Source organism: Melitaea cinxia, chromosome 9, assembly GCF_905220565.1.
Source record: "Melitaea cinxia chromosome 9, ilMelCinx1.1, whole genome shotgun sequence".
NCBI lineage: Eukaryota > Metazoa > Arthropoda > Insecta > Lepidoptera > Nymphalidae > Melitaea > Melitaea cinxia.
Genome location: NC_059402.1, coordinates 653,814 through 672,266, shown reverse-complemented (window position 1 = coordinate 672,266; position 18,453 = coordinate 653,814). Strand labels below are relative to the sequence as shown.

The 18,453-nt window shown below is 34.6% G+C and overlaps 1 protein-coding gene across 1 annotated transcript in view; it reads right to left on the bottom strand.

Moving 5' to 3' along the window:
- The window catches only part of LOC123656663, a 67,096-nt gene extending 51,909 nt beyond the window's left edge, over positions 1-15,187 (bottom strand). Inside the window, exon 1 of the mRNA XM_045592326.1 lies at positions 14,819-15,187. The gene's annotated coding sequence lies outside the window, so the exon portion shown is untranslated. The remainder of the gene's footprint in view (positions 1-14,818) is intronic.
- Positions 15,188-18,453: the final 3,266 nt, after the last annotated feature.

The window sequence follows — 18,453 nt, the reverse complement described above, 5'->3', positions numbered from 1 at the left end:
GTGTTTGCTTTCATGATTTATACCAACTTTGAAGGTATAGATATTGTAGTAAATAGCGCATGTTATGATTAATTCGTTAGCAGAGGTTACAGCGCCTTCTGTTCCAGGGCTGTGAGTAGGTACTTGCTGTATGTGTGAATTAAACAAAATATTGTATCAGTTGGTAAATCTTATAATACAGATGTTAAGTTGCCTACTTTATATGTATCGCTATATGTACGAGTACTTTGTGGATATAATTGAAGTTAGATAAGGATGTTTACTGTGTGGTTACGGGAGTAAAGAATATAGACACCCCCTCTTTTCACGTGGGTGTCGTAAGAGACGACTAAGGGATAACACAGTTCCACTATACTACCACCTCGGAACTTAAAAAGCCGACCGATAGCGGGATAACCATCCAACTGCTGTCAACAACTCGCCTGCTCAGTGTGGTGACTATGGGCAAAACACATAAGTTCACGCCATTTTTGGCGTGAACTTGTGAAGGCAGACGAGCAGTGGACTGCGATAGGCTGAAGTGATGATTTCGTTTAGGAATAAATTTTGCATAATTATTGAGAGCAACAGAAGGCACCATAATATTTCAAATATTTTTAGTAATAAAAAATAAAAGGACATAGAACCGGTTTCAGAGTTAGAACGAGACGAATTCGTCAAAAAACAATCTTAATGTAATCAATTATTAATTACATTTATTAATATTTATGTTCTAAAAATATTTTTTTAAATCAGATTAGAAATACAGATAATTTACAATTTAAATCAATCTACGGCTACTATAAAAATAAATTCAATCATAAATAAGTTATTTATAGTGAAAAAATTAAAAAATAAAACACATAATATGCTAATAAGGATAACATTATTAATATTGTATTATTTCCTTAAAATCTTAGTCGTCATTAGTTCGAAACCAATTAATCATTGATTTCAGAGTAAAGTAACGCACAGTCGAACAACTCATAAGGGGCCATATTTAAATGACACATCAATTGTCACACGTTAAGGGGGAGGGGGTGTATAGACTGAAGTGTGACATTAAGTGATAATGGGTGGGGAGGGGGTCAAAATTTTGTGTAATGTAAGTATTTAATCTTGATATTTGCATTACATATCTATTAATGATTAATTTAAAATGTAAAAGGTTAAATTGTTTTCATCAATTTTCGTACCTATGTTTTATTTGATATGATTTAATTGTAAAATAATTTAAATGGAAATAAAAATAATGTCATACTGATGTGTAAAACAGCATATTGTGTGACCAGCTGTGACAAGGACGGGATGTCTAGAACATGGGTCTAAAAATCGTGATATTCGCGAGGTAAATTATGGATAGTCTCTAATAATAATTTTTCTTATTAACTGGCTGACCCAACACATGTTATCCTGTTTTGTGAACTGTCAAATGTCAATATATGAACGCGCAACTTACCCACCGAACCGAAAGACTGCATTAAATGAAATAATTTTTTAATGTGATTGTTATATTGTCAGGACAAAGTTCGCTTAAAAGGAAATTGAAAAAAAAAGTCGATGTATTCACGAAATAAAAAATATGACGGTTAAGTTAGGGGGCTCCATAAATTACGTGAGGTGTTTTTTTTAATTTTCTGTCCCCCCTGGTGTGATGTCGTGAGATTTTATTCAACCCCCTCCCCCATCCTCCAATCTCACGTGAGATTTTTCAAAATGTGGGTTTCTTACGTAAGCGCTTTGGATTGTTATTGTAAAAAGAAAAAAAAATGCTTCGGACTTTTATTTACCTACGACTACTTAAGACTTTATAGTATAACATTATAGACTTATACGTATAACGTCGAAGTATTAATGAAATTATTTTCTTTTGAACGAATTAGTGAATGATCTTAATCGTATTACGATCACGCTTAAGATTATATCTTAAGCATGTACAATCTGAATTAAATGGACCAAAATAGTATAATTTTTTTGTTTCAATCAAAAAAAAATGCGTGATATTTGCCCTCTCTCCAACGTAAGATTAGATGAGATTTTACTCGACCCCCTCCCCCTTAAACATCTCACGTATTTTATGAACGCCCTCTTAGCTGTTTGAGTTAATCGTTATAGCCTAAGAGCAGATCGGGCCAGATCTTCATCATTTTATAAAAGCCATAAGTTTTTGAGCGCAAGCTCCCAACACAGGTAGAAAAAAAAATTGTTGACACAGTCTAAAGACGAATATATAACAATAATAGTATATATAAAGAATACATAAAGCGGCTAGTAAACAGCCAATAACAAAATCGACGTACGTCGTTACAAAGTAATTATGTTCGCAAGACGTCGTAAAACGTTTACTTTACACAGCGACAGTGATTGCCTTGTTTCTTTATTAATATACGCCTCTGCTTCAATCATGTACGCTGTAATGTGCTGGTGCAGCGATGTTTGTTGTTATTTGTATTAATATCTTTATTTTTTAAATTAGATATAACTATTGCACATATGGTGTCTTTCGTAAAGTTGGTTAAGCATTGGCTGTAACTTACTTTTAAATTGATTTCAGAAAAGAGGTTTTTCATTTCGACTGTATATTTATGTATATATATAATGTGTTCTGGGATAACTTCGTCATTTATGAAGCGATTTGAATGATTCTTTTTTGTTGTTGGAAATGGCATGAATTTGAATATAAGGTCGGCAAGCAAGCGTACGGCTCACATGATGATAAGCGATTACCGTAGCTTATAGACGCCTGCAACACCAGAAGTGTTGCCCAATTCCCCTCAGGAGCTCTGGTCACCTGACTCACCAACAGGAACACAATCCTGCTTGAGAGCAGTAATAATAAGTATAATGTTCATTGGTGAAAATAATATTTTTAAATATAAGTCGATTTGAGTCGAGAATTAATTGCTTGAAATATTAAGTCAGATTTTTATAGTGAAGCCGCGAAGACGCTAAGACGCTAATATGGAATTTCTTAAAACTCAGCTAAATCGAAGTTGAACCGGTATCTTTATATAGAACTGGTATAATATATTACAGTGATGACTTAAAAGAGCTCGTAAAATATCTAATCAGATTATTGCTTTGTTAAATATAAATATTTTTATGCGAATATTACAAAATAAAATATTATTTTATGTTTGTAGAAATAGAAACACTAAAATAATTCCCTGTGTGGCTAAGGCAGTAAAAATACAGCCACCCCCTCTCTTCTCGTGAGTACCGTAAGAGGCGACTAAGGGATAACACAGTTCCACTACCACCTTGGAACTTATAAAACTGACCGATGGCGGAATAACCATCCAACTGCTGGCTTTGAAATACACAGGCCGAAGACGGGCAGCAGCGTCTTCGGTACGACAAAGCCAGCCCTGCGGTCACCAACCCGCCTGCTCAGCGTGGTGACTATGGGCAAAACACATGACTTTACACCGTTTTTGGCGTGAACTTGTGGATGCCTATGTCCAGCAGTAGACTGCGATAGGCTGAAGTGATGATGTGATGAATTAAGTTAAAGTTTCAACTAAAATAATTTTCAAAACCAATCTAAAACCAATTTTTGTCATGTGGTCCCGATCAGAGCTTAATCCACCACGCTGCTCCAATGCGGGTTGGCGGAAATATTCCCTACTAGGAGTAACGATCGCTATCAGGTGTACATGATAACAACCGGGACCGACGGCTTAACGTGCTCTCCGAGGCACGGTGGGGATACCCACAAGGAATGCACAAACATCCAGACCACGGCAAACACATGTATGGCCAATACAAATGTTTGTCATGTGCGGGGATCGAACCCGCAACCGCCAGCGCAATAGGTACAATCCATGTCTGTGACCGTTGCGCCAACGCGGCGTTTTTTCTTTGAGAACAAACTCAATTAAGTGTCAAGTAAGTGTTAAAAAACTCTTTACCTTTAATTATATTAATAATATCTATCTTTTTATTATATTATCTATTTAAAAAAAAAAGAAAAAGTGAGTCATCTATTGTAACAAATAATTCGCAATTTCGTTCGCGAAGTGAGACGGAAGGTAAAACAAATACTCCCACACACGCCTCTTCTGTCTGATCTGTTATTTAATTTATACGATTTCGAAGGCCGACACCACAAAATACACATACATTGGAAATAACTAATCAACGAATACAATACGTGAGTAAAACACTAAGTGAGTAAACAATAAGTTCTAATCATATGTAATTTATTTTAACAAAAACAAAAATAGCTTAAATAAATATTACAAAAGAAAATTAATTATTCAGCTTAACTGGGTACATTTTCATGAGTCCCCATTAGTATCCATATTAGATTAAATATCGTCGGTTCTAAATACATCAACAGAAAAAAATCAGAAATTAATGATTTTATCATGATTTACTTTGCACTGCTAACTGGCTTAGACAGACATTTAGGTCCATTAGTGATCATATATGCAAAGATCTTAAGGCCTGCTACACCGGTTACGGATATTGTTTCTATTGGTCTATGTGATCAAAATCAAAACTTCTTCATTCAGATAGGCTTCAAAAGCACCTTCGAATCGTCATCTTACAAATTAATAATGTAATAATCGTTAAAAGTAACACCACCGATTCGGAATGTAGATACTGCGCAGAAAAACGGATGGATAACATCCAAAACATAAAAGTTTTTTAATATATTATTCTTTTTTGCAATCGACTTCCACCACGTTTATGAGATACTTCTATTCCCAAATATTAATCTTCAAGTTGTAGTTTATTAACGAGAAACAGGTCCTAATAACCAATTGTACCTTACGCTTTTAAAGTCTATTCGTAACTTATTTGCAGGATAAGCCTTATCCACTACCAGTGACTGGACCTTAGGCACATTAAAGGCCTTAAGTTAGTATTGAGGTAAAAAAAAAGAGTGTGCTTTAGACCACACGATTGAAGTAAAACTTCTTTAATTGCCCTACAGAAATCTACGAAACGTAACTGACTCTCTTTCTATTTTCACTAACTTATATCTCCCTCTCAACTTCCGTTCCTCTCGCCCGATCACACTTTTCGTAACGCTCTCGTAAAGCATTCACCAGCTTCCTACCCAAATCAAGCGTGCGTAAATAAGTTTTATTCCTATACATATTATTTTATTTTCTACTTGTCTCAATGCTAACTCAGTCCTACGTGATAAGTTACTGAAGAATAAAGTAACGATTTTATTTGTTTCGCGTTTGCATGAGATCTTGTTTGTATTTAAAATAGTTTGTTAATGATACCTAATTGTTCAGCTGTCGGATTGTTCAGATATGGTAATTTATTAGATAGTATATATTTATATCTTTTAATGTATTTTTACGATGGAGATGTTGTCTACAAAAACCACTAAACACATTTGCTAAGATTCTGTTTTGTATGACACAATCGCTTCAGCCTGTAATATCCCACTACTGGGCATAGGCCTCTTTCCCCATGCAGGAGAATGATCAGAGCTTAATCCGCCACGGTGCTCCAATGCGTATTGGCGGATATATTCCCTACTATTAGTAACGATCGCTATCAGGTTCACGTGATAACAACCGGGACTGACGGCTTAACGTGCTCTCCGAGGCACGGTGGGGAGACCCACAAGGACTGTACAAACACCCAGATCACGGAAAGCACCTGTATGGCCAATACAAATGTTTGTCATGTGCGGGGAACCCGCAACCGCCAGCGCAACAGGTACAATCCATGGCTGTGACCGTTGCGCCAACGTTAGTACGACACAATGTTACTCAGAAATTCTGTTGAGAAGAATCGTCAAGAAATTTTACATTTACTTTTTGAAGTGTCTTTAACAACAACGAGCAACGGAACCTGTGAATCACAAGATCAGAAACATTTCCAAATATTCAAAAACATATAATTATATTTGTAAAACGGTTATTAAAAATAGTAATTACATAATTAGCTCGTTGGCGCAATTTGAAGTGCTTTCTGCTCCGGGGTTGTGGGTTCGATTCCCACCCCGAGTCTGGGTGTAATATAAATATTTATTTATATATATTTATATATAATATATATATAAATATTTATATTTATATTTTTTTTATATAATATATGTATATATGTATTTATTATAAGTACGTTTATCGAAAAAAAAAAAAATGTAGCTATACCAGTCGACTGTTACCTATAACACAAGCATTAAGTTGCTTACTTTAGGAACAGATGACCGTGTGTGTATTCTGTAGATATTTATTTATATTATTTATTTATTTAATTTTCAGAAATACATGATATTCATATGCACAAGAAAACATCTCGTAACAAGATCGCTATAAACATCTAAACAAACTGCACTATTATTTTTATACATGCAAATAATATCCTTTATACAGGACACAGTGCAAAAGACACGAAGGAAGTGACGTTACTACGATGGCCTGCTTTAATTATTAATTTCTATAAAGATCAGAAATCATCCTAAAAGATTTTGATAAAGATTCTGATATTATACTTTGCATTTCCCAACATCTCATAAACACTTCAAACTTACTAAATGAATGTCTCTGACAATATAAACCGACTAAAGTTCGTATTTAAAAAGAAATTAATAGCTAATATATATTATCCGGTGTAGGATTACACAAGTAATAAATATGTGTGGATTTATTGATGCTGTATTTCATGCAAGATATTTTTTGTATTTAAACACAGTTTACTTTTTTAAAGGTCAACTACGGAGGTTTTGCCGGTTCTTGTCTGCAGAATCTGCATCCGATGGTCGCTTAAAATTGTTAAACGATAGTTAAAATTTTAATTTGTAAGATGACGATTCGAAGGTGCTTTTGAAGCATATTTAAATAAAGTTATTTTTGATTTTGATTGAATTTTGACACACTCCATCAAAATTTTCATTATAATTTTCTACGACACCTTACGCAAATAATAATCTTAAAATAATTCCTATCCATTGATATCATTTCCAAAACAATCTAAACTAAGGAATAAATAAATTAATATGTACGGAAGTGCTGCTGCCTTTTACAGTCGAGATAAAGTGAGATGAGGAATGATAATACTGTATTACAAATAAGACAGTCAATTTTAACAAATACCTCTGTATACAATAGTTATTAGACATTAAATGATAAGGCACGGCTGCAAACACGTTGCGTAGTGCAATGTGGCGCCATTTGAAATTTATTTTTATTTAATTTTAGTAATATTTAACACATAAAAAACAGATTTTTGAGTCAAACGTGTCACGTATTGTTGTATCTAGTTTTGTAATAAATTAAAACATATTCTGAAATTAACAACACAATATCAGTATTTAGTAATATCTTAGAATGTTACCGGTTAGAAAATAAAGTACTGTCAACTATATCCAATGGACACTGTCGGATATGAAAACCACAATTATTTAATAGTTAAAAGCAAGTTCACTCAAGCAGCCAGGTGAAGTATTTTATATGTTTAAGGTTTGGGCCGGTACGAGGAATAGGTTGTGAAGTTCCTCATCCGCCATCGCAAAGGGAGGATCCTCCAACCAGACGGCTGTTGTGTCTGGTGGGCTAACGCCCCGACGGTTGTTGTCGGGTTCTAGTATATAATTATGTTAAATCTTTGGATAACTTTGATATCGCGATGTAGGATACGTCAGTTCTTAGTTCATATATTTCGTGATAGATGTCGCTATAAACTACTTTAAAAAACCGGCGACGTGCGAGCCGGGCTCGCGTGCCGAGGGTTCCGTATAAAATTTATGCTTTTCGCAATTTTTCCTTTATCTGTGCTATAAGACGTTGCTTCGTACCAAATTTCAAGATTCTGAGTTCACCAGAAATACCCTTTAGGATTTGATTCCCTTGCGAGTGTCGTAAATTTGTAGCATAAACGGCTGTATCTTTTGATTGCGTTGGCTTAGAAGTTTGATTTTTTCACAGCTCTAAGGGACAGTAGACTTGACTATTTGATAAGAATTTCAGGTTGGTACCTCGGAAAAAGGGTCTTGACAGACAGACGGAAAAGTGACGAAGTGATCCTATAAGAGTTCCGTTTCTTGTCGTTTTGAGGTACGGAACCCTAAAAAGAAGAAATATTTAAAAAAATGTAGGTTAGGTTACCTACAGTAATTAAAAAAAAATACAATTTTATTAATTAATATATTTACGTTACATAGCAACTTCATTCTTACTGTACTGTGTGGCTACGGTACTAAAGAATATAGCCACCCCCTCTCTTCCCGTGGGTGTCGTAAGAGGCCACTGAGGGATAACACGGTTCCGCTACCACCTTGGAACTTAAAAAGCCGACCGGTGGCGGGATAACCATCCAACTGCTGGCTTTGAAATACACAGGCCGAAGACGGGCAGCAGCGTCTTCGGTGCGACAAAGCCAGTACTGCGGTCACCAACCCGCCTGCCCAGCGTGGTGACTATGGGCAAAACACATGAGTTCACGTTATTTTTGGCGTAAACTTATGGAGGCCTATGTCCAGCAGTGGACTGTATAGGCTGTAATGATGATGAGCAACTTCATTCTTACCACCATTCCACGTGGATATGATTTATAAGGCAATAACTTTTAAATAATTAGCTTACTGTTTTGTTTGTTATCAAAGTTTATTTCTTTACATTTAGTTAAATATCAAAGGTTTAATTACCTCGAAAACTTTGTAGTAAGGGCTTCGGGATTCAATATTCTAAATTGAAATATTATTTGTTCAGTTACTAAACTTCTCAAAATAGAATCCTATTATATTTTTCTTTTAAAAACGTAAACGATTTACTTAGTAATTATTCAATAAATTAATAAAAAAACGCCTCGCACTCAATGACCCCCAGTAGTATTTACTTGTGTCGGGGAAACACAATACAGAAATACAAACACCGAGAACACGGGAACATCTGTATGGCCAGTACAAATATTGGCCAGCCATGAGCCAGCGCAGTGACCGTGGCGCCAATGCGTCCAATAATACAATCTTACTGAGTGAATACTTACCATTAAATAGATGTTTACCATTTTGGTAGCTAATAGTGGTTGCAAAACCAAAACAGGAACTCATAACAAAACAAAAAACGCGTCAAATATTCATAGCATTTTACTTAACAACAAATAATAAATAACTAACCATGAGAATTTAAAAAGTAATACAAGTTTTTCCTCTTATAAGTGCCCTCGTTTTGATAACAACACAATAAAAATTTTTAAAACGAATTTTAGGCGCCATTTTGGAGACATTTTAATCATCACGATATCCGCAAGGACGTAGTACTCCAGTGTCGCTATCTTTTGGATATTCTAATTAATCAATAAAACACGTAATTACTACGTGCTTATCGGAGTGTAAATTGTTTTAAATGTTTTCGGGGGTAATGACTTCTATAGCGTCATGAGAATGTACGTTGGAATAGGTTTTTTAAAATCCAAAAATAGTCTATGATTAATTAAGCTATAATCTATGGTTGGTTGAGAGTATCATATGCGTAAGATTAAGCGTATTTATTATTAGATAGTAAAAAAAGGTCTTTTTGCGTAAAATAATATGAAAACATAATCTGCGTTGTGATGTATTTATTTATAATGTTGATTAATTTATATAAATACTTATTTCACTATTTTTAAAATATAATTTAGATAAATTTTTATATTAATACATAAAAATTATCAGTTTATGTATTTACTTATTCCGTTAGTACACCATATATTTTATTTTATACAGTTGGCAGGGTTTGTTTTATATGTGGATTTCTTACGTGTAATTATATTTTTTACAAATGTTGTCTGAAAGATATTGAATTTTGAGCGGTAAGACTGCCTTTTGGTACAATTATTTCTTTGTTTTTTTATCTAACAAGTTATATTATTATAGTCTACAATAAGTAATATTTGTATTGTAGTAGAAATGTGAGTATTTAATGTATGATTATCTAAAATGATAAATCTTGATAGGTTCTCCAAACCGACTTTTACATTCCTTCGACCTTTACCAAAGTATAATATATCCCCGTATTAAAAGATCATAAGAATAAGTGTAATTCACGTATTCAAACCGTGTAAAGCTAAAAAGTGTATTAGTTTATTCAAATAGGCTTCATAAGCACTCTTGAAAATTCTTTTACAATTTTTTTAGAATACAATATATATATTTTATAGTTAGAGAGAAGCTACCACCGATTCGGAATGGTCAAGAGACTCAGCTGTTCCTGTTTTGAAAAGGCACGATATAATGCAGACAAAGTAGCGTGTAATATTTAGTATGCTAATAAGAATATTTCTAAGACATTTTCATATTAAACCTGAGCTACATAAGCGTGTAATAGTCACGCTCGGTGGCCAGCATTGTTCCACTAGCGGCGGCTCCCGGCATTGTTCGCATTGTATTCGCAGCGTCTCGGGTGACACCGAGGTGACGTCATATGTTTAATTGACATAATTACACGTATTATCTGTGGTTGTGCTCAAACAACCAACTTAATGGTAACTAATGGCACCTGCACTTGACATGTTGAGTGCAATGCCTTTTTTTAGTCTACTGTATCTCGCTTCTAGGGCTATCCTACTACAATTAATGTCTTATAGTAGTAGTGTATGTATGTATGCACGTATGTATGTATGTAGGTATGCATGTCATATACATGCATATCTACATAATTATTTGAATATTTATTACCTATTTTGTTGTAACTTGTACACCTATGCTGACGCTAGGCCATTTCCTTTGCCGTAATGTTGTCTGGAAGATATAGCTTTTTAGCGGTAAGGCCGTCCTTTGTACCTAATGAATATATTGTCAAATTTTTTCATTCTTTGCTATGTATTATTTCTGTTATGGTTTACAATAATACGTATAATTATTATTAACATAATATATAAGAGACGGGCTTATGGGGTAAAGTATTGTAAAGCTTATTTTATTGTATCAGTTCTTATTTGTGTTGGTGGCAGCGTTGTTGGTGTATATTGTTATATTAATAAATATTATAGCTAGACGAAATAGAATGAAGCAACGAAGTCTCATTATTTGTAAAAAAAGGTTTCCATTCCTTTGACTATTTAACATAACAAATACGGGAAAGTAAAAACTCGCCAAAGTAACAGTAAATTAATATCCACATGCTAGTGGCGAATCAAATATTTTGTACATGTTAATTAAAACGTTAAAGAAAGTTATTTTTCACTAAAACAGGCAGTTGCAGCGCTTACTAATTAAATTTGCATATTTTTAATTGATGGGAGAACAATCGCTATGAGTAGGTTTATTCTTTGATAATAAAAAATATACCTTTTGTTACGAAGAAAAAGTAGTTAGGTTGTATGTATGTTACTTTCGCTTGTAGTTTAACATGTGTTTAAAAATATATGTCGATAATAATATATAGTTTCGTAAATATAATTGTACTAATTGAAATTTCATGAAAAACCTCTGTGGATAATGTTGACGTATATTTTTTTTCAAATAGATATTTATTTTTACACAAAATATTTTTTTTTTAATTCGTAAGATAATAAATAAGAAATATTATTATAAATGAAATCTTTTTTACAGATCTATATTTTTTTAAATCGTAATAAATTACGAAAATATGTTGGCTTTTTTTTTTACAAATGAAACATTTCTTTTCGATAATTTTTTTCATTTTTATTTTTATCATTTTTTAGACAACCATGTGCTTCAGTACAAATTTAATTGAAATAACATTTAAAGCCTAAAGTTTTACAGTAATTTCATTGTTCATTATAACAGGTAACAACGTTTTTTTTTTTTGTTAATAATTAAAAAAAAAATATTTAATAAAGCATCGGTAAAATGATCACATCGTTACGATAATAATAACATTACATTATTCGCGGTCCGACGCGTCCGAGTATGTTTTCACAGACTTATCATAATTCTACTGTTTAAAAATATAACGTTTCTTGTATACAATTTAATCAAAGATTCACACGAAATATATTTTTTTGTTAAGAACTACTCGTAGTAAACGTGAAATGTTTAACATTAACATTTTATGACTTAATCATTAGCATAGAGGAATAGTTTGACAAAGACAGCCATATTTAAAATTTTAACTCGAGCTAACTTGATTTCATACGTTAGGATAGTATCTATCTATATACCTACGTGAAACCAAAACTTTGTACCCCTTTTTACGAAAATTGAGTATGAAATTTCGTACACTTACAGTTTATATAGAGAAGGAGTGCAGAATGCTAATATATTTTAAAATTATGCATATGTTTAATCACTAAAAAAACATTACTGCCGGTCACCAACCCGCCTGCCCAGCGTGGTGACTATGGGCAAAACACATGAGTTCACGTTATTTTTGGCGTAAACTTGTGGAGGCCTATGTCCAGCAGTGGACTGTATAGGCTGTAATGATGAAAAAAACATTACACATACTACCATGTATTTAACACACACACGCATATTGTTCTCTTTTGGTGGCGTCTGTAGTCAAATTAAAAATTAAAAAAAAGTTCTTTATTTTCATTTAAAGAATTTTTTTTAAATTTCAGTGGATTTTAATTACATTTGATTTGTATGTGACTGTATTTTAATAACATTCAGCCTGTAACATCTCACTAATGCGTTTAGGCTTCTTCCTCTATATAGGCATCCATCTCCTTTGATAACTGACCACTTATAAAAACCTTATATATATTTAAAAAAATATAGTTAGGCAATTTAGAAAAAGAAAAAAAAAAACCGTTTAGTCCTAAACTTACTTTTTTGCTAACGCTGTCATATTTATAGTCAAGTTAACATCAGACACTAATTTATTTTGTCATAAACAACACTAATTTAATAACAAATACTACGAAGAACTTATAATAAGAAATGAATAACGAATACTTGAACCTCAACATTGTTGTTATATTCAAACGTAACTAATCTGAATTGGTACAGAACGAATTGAAACTGTCAACACAACAATTACAATTGCGAGAAAATGTCACACTTAATCTTGAACCTGAGACAGAACTAAGTACAGCCCACGCCGTAGTCTTAACCCATTAATTACTTTAAAAAAAATGTCTGAATAGCATAGATAAAAGAAACAATATGTCGACAGTAAGTTAACCTTTTTTTATCCACTATCATGGCAGAGTTCAGTCCGCCTACCACAATATGCACAATACCAGGTGCACGACAAGCGCATACTCAATATCACATTTACATTCTTACTGTTTTTGAAAGTTCACTACATTAATAAAGAAATTAAAAAATCACCGTGTGGTGTCGTGGGACACCAGATAGGAACGAAGTTCATTATTATACATATAATTTTAATTTTAAGTTCTATACGAGGTATAAAGAAAATGATTATTCGGGTAAAACTACTTTACAAAATTATCTGAACCCCTTTTATTTATAATGATTGATAAAAATATATAATAATTATCGAATGATATAATATTTGATTGACTAGCCCGTTAGCGCAGTTTGTAGTAACCCTGCTTTCTGCTCCGAGGGTTGAGGGTTCCATTCCCACTCTTTTTTTTTAATCGAAAGGTGGTGTGTGCCAATTGGTCCCATTTAAATTGATTTGAGATCTAACAACTACTTTTCGAGTTATATCTAATAATGCGTTTTTACTTGACGCTTTTTTCGTCGACCTACGTTGTATTATACCGCATAACTTTCTACTGGATGTACCGATTTTGATAATTCTTTTTTTGTTAGAAAGGAGATATCCCTAGTTTAGTACCATTATAAGGAAATCAGGATCTGATGATGGGATCCCAGAAAAATCGAAGGAAACTCTTGAAAATCCGCAATAACTTTTTACTGGGTGTACCGATTTTAATAATTTTTAATTTAATCGAAAGCTGATGTTTGTCATGTGGTCACATATAAATTTTATTGAGATCTGATAACTACTTTTGAATAATCTTTATACTTTAGACTATTTTTTCGTCGATCTACGTTGTATTACTCGTCGATGTACCTAATTGAAGTCGGTTTTTTTTTCGTTTGCGAGCAAACACAATTTTTATACTTCTCTTACAAGAAGGAAGGCCTATGCCCAGCAGTGACATGTTAGAGCCTGAATCAATCAACCAAACATTGACCTATTATAGATTCCAAAGTTGCTGTTATAAAATAAACATTTAAGTTGAAGTGACCCTTTGACTTTTGAAAACCTGTTTTTAACGTTTAATCCAGTCTAAATCATTATGGTCTAATTTAGGTATTTTTTTTTCAATATAAATTGATCATTTATATGATTTTTATTACTTAATAAAAATTATTAATACTTACCTGAATAGATTCTCTACTAGTTTCTTAATATATTTTATTACGTCAACTTAGTTTTTGTGTACAGCTACTTGTATATATACAGCTGATGTTGCAGATATCCACAAGAACTTTTATTTACAAAAATATATAATTATACATTAAAACAAAGTAATAATGTCCCACCATTGGGCAAATAACTCTTCTCTAAAGAATGAGAAGGTTGGCACTTAATCCAGCTTAATTCGCAAAGGTTCTCTACTTACGGGAGTTACGGGCTAGCAAAGATACACATTTCAGGTTCCGAAACCAACTCCAGGCATAAAATAAATTGTAAAACCAATTTAACACTTAAAAAATTTCTTCGCTTTGAATCCCCAAACAATTGGAATCGATTTATCTTATTCCATCAATTATTACATATCGGATCTATAGGTGTATTATAAAGCACATTTTATTTATATGAACATATTATTATACCATTCAAGTTACTGGATTTCCTTGTCATTTAAAAAATTATAGATACTAATTAATTACATTCGCGAATTTTAAAGGCGATGTAGGCCGAACAATAAAACGAATACCATAAGGAGACGTCGCGAAATAATTCAAATAAAAATATATCTTATGACTCACCTTAGCGCCCTGCCTCTGCTCAACACGGGACGATCGCTAACATTTAATCAAGTCAAAACTTAATATCACCGTCCTTAATATATCACCTTATGTTAATTTGCGTTTGTAAACAGTTAAATAAGCTCACGTATGTTATAGCGAAGCGGTTAGTTGTTTAAATTAATAAGTTATTTCGCGGTATCGCGATGTCGTTTCGTTCGTGCACTTGGGGTCACTCGGGGTCGGGTGTTTTTTTTTTTTGTTTCGAACAGGTAATACGTGTAACGCGTGTGGCGTCCGAGCGATCACTGACTGACTACTGCGCAAGAGCGTTGAGTCGAGGCTAAGAAGCGCGCGCGCACTCCTCCAACCCTCTCCTACAGGCTTTCGTGAGATAAAATTTTATCGCCCGCGTTCCAAGAAAGCAACTCGATTCTCGACGCCACCCAATACACTATAATACCATACTATCATACACGTATAATTAGTTTAAGTATGTTATTTATTGTAAGCGTTCCGCTTCGGACCTCGTTATTTAAAGAATTTACTTCAGTTATGGACATTGATACGATTTATCTTCACAAGACAGTGTTTTTAACTTACAATATTTCAAAGCGTGCTGCTGTACTGCTAGGGATAAGCTGAAAAAGATTTGGAGGAATTGAAACGTCACGAAAGCCACCAAGTTAAGCCTCGTACGGCCCCATATCTTCTTCATATTTTTGTATGCTTTTGAGACATGAACCTTGCGTGAGATCAAGAAAAGGAATCTTCCTTTGATGCTCTAGAGGTGTGGTGCTGGAGGAGAATGCTTGGAGTATCGTGGACCGAATTCTGAGCAAATGCTTCCATATCTACTTGAAGAATTCGGCATCAAGCACTGTCTGTTTTCGTTTTCTCTCTGGCAAGAGACTGTGAAGCGAGTGACATCTGCTACACTGACTGACTGACATATAACAATTCATATACACTTCTTTGTGCTGTGTGGCTACGGCACTAAAGAATTTAGCCACCCCCTCTCTTCCCGTGGGTGTCGTAAGAGGCGACTAAGGGATAACACAGTTCCGCTACCACCTTGGAACTTAAAAAGCCGACCGATGGCGGAATAACCATCCAACTGCTGGATTTGAAATACACAGGCCGAAGATGGGCAGCAGCGTCTTCGGTGCGACAAGCCAGTACTGCGGTCACCAACCCGCCTGCCCAGCGTGGTGACTATGGGCAAAACACATGAGTTCACGTTATTTTTGGCGTAAACTTGTGGAGGCCTATGTCCAGCAGTGGACGGTATAGGCTGTAATGATGATGATGATGATGATACACTTCTTTAGCTGTTCTGGGCACGTATTTTTTCGACGGAATCCTCCGATTTCACAGTCTGTCGGTCCTTCATTAGCAAGACTTTGTCTATGAAATAAGTTTTCATTTCGCCGCATAAGTATAATACTTTAACTTAATTCATCACAACATAACTTCAGCCTATCGCAGTCTACTGCTGGACATAGGCATCCACAAGTTCACGCCAAAAATAGCGTAAATTCATGTGTGTTGCCTATAGTCACCACGCCGGGCAAGCAAGTTGGTGACCGCAGGGCTGGCTATGTCGCAACGAAGACGCTGCAACCCGTCTTCGGCCTGTGTATTTCAAAACCAGCAGTTAGATGGTTATCCCGCCATCGGTTGACTTTTTAAGTTTTAAGGTGGTAGTGAAACTGTTTTATCCCTTAGTCACCTCTTACGACATCCTCGGGACGCCTTAACTTCTTACTGTCGTAACCACACAACGGTTAACTAAACTAAAAGCTAGTCAAATTAATTATGGTAGAAACATTCTTCGATACTTTCATGTGACAAGTATTTGTATAGGACATAAAAATGGTTGGTATCAAGGTGAAGTGTTTTTATGTATCGGGTATTTGTAAAAACCATTATAAAAAAATAGCTAAATAAAAACTTTACATGAATTGTTGCATAAGTATTACTTGTATATATACACTCAGCGGCACGGAATCTTGGCCAAACTTATAACATGCGATAACAAATTTTTAAGTGTGTCTAACTTTGTTCTTATTATATAAGTGGGTAGAAATAATGTTTACGTTATTTCTAAGAGGGTAATTAACTGAATTGAAGTGCATATTGGTTTGGGTTCCGAAGTTTAGTTGAATCGTGTCATTTATCCGACGAACTCTACGTTTTGAATTGTGTTCTGGAATTTGCAAGTGTTAAGTTGTCGAAGTTCTTTGGTTTTATTGTGATAAATAAACATCTAAAGGCGCCTAAGAATCCATAAAAATGCCTTTGTCACCAAGTCAGATAGCACAAGCAGTGGCATTAGTCGAACAAGGGATGACCCATCGTGAAGTGGCTACTATCCTTAACGTACCGCGTTCTTCGATGCAATATGCACTAAAACGGTACCAAGAGACTGGCCTCTGCACACGCAGACCAGGTAGTGGTGGTGTACGTTGCACGTCAGCTCATGAAGATCGCTTTATCGTGTTAGAGATTTTAAGAAATCGCTTCCTTACTGCTGTCGAGATCCAACAGCGGCTTCAAATCTCCAGAAATGTAAATGTCAGTGAGCGTACGGTGAGAAGACGTATGGAGGAAGTTAATTTAAGGGCAAGAAGACCAGCCCGTGGCCCACAGCTTCTCCCACAGCATAGAGCAGCTCGAATTCAATTTGCCCGCGAACATGCTAACTGGTCTCATGAACAATGGGCAAGGGTTTTGTTTACGGACGAGTGCAGGATCGCTTTAAATGCACCTGATGGTCGACAACGTGTGTGGAGAAGGAAAGGTGAACGATATCTGGCGATTACTACCACTCCAACAGTGAGTTTTGGTGGAGGCTCTATAATGGTATGGGGTGGCGTTAGTTCTGATGCACGTACAGAATTGGTCATCGTCAGTAACGCTCTAACTGCAACACGATACGTCGAGGATATCCTCCAAGAACATGTTTTACCCTTTGGAGGGTTTATTGGATATGACCAATTCATTTTAATGCATGATAATGCACGTCCCCACGTCGCTCATATCGTAAATGAGTACCTTCAAGAGGTTGGTATTCAAAAATTGCAGTGGCCAGCTCGCAGTCCCGACTTAAACCCAATAGAGCATATTTGGGATAAGCTAAAAAAAACAATTAAAACAGCATTGAACCCACCACAAACTCTTAGCCAGCTTCAAGATGCTGCATTGATTGCCTGGCGCGACTTGTCGCAAGCGGACATCAAAAATGTCATCCAAAGCATGCCAGACCGAATGCAGGCGGTCATAAGGGCTAGAGGAGGAAACACTCGATATTAAAAAGCTCACCAAAGATCAAACAGTTCAAACAGTTTTTAATTACTAGTGCTCAAAACTGCAGTGTTTAATTTTGTGTAAATGTGATTTTGCGTTTAAACTTCATTATAAACTTAAAAAAAACATTATTTATGTTTAAAAATGATTAAAGACGTTAATTGGATGAACAACGATCAAAATTGGCTAAAATTTGCAGTGTAAATTGAAAAAAATTACAGTTATCACAAATTTTATACTTGGCCAAGTTTCCGTGCCGGTGAGTGTATAATAATATATAAAAATGAGTATTTGTCTGTATGTCCTTTATAGAATCGCAAACTATGCATTTGATCATGTCATGATTT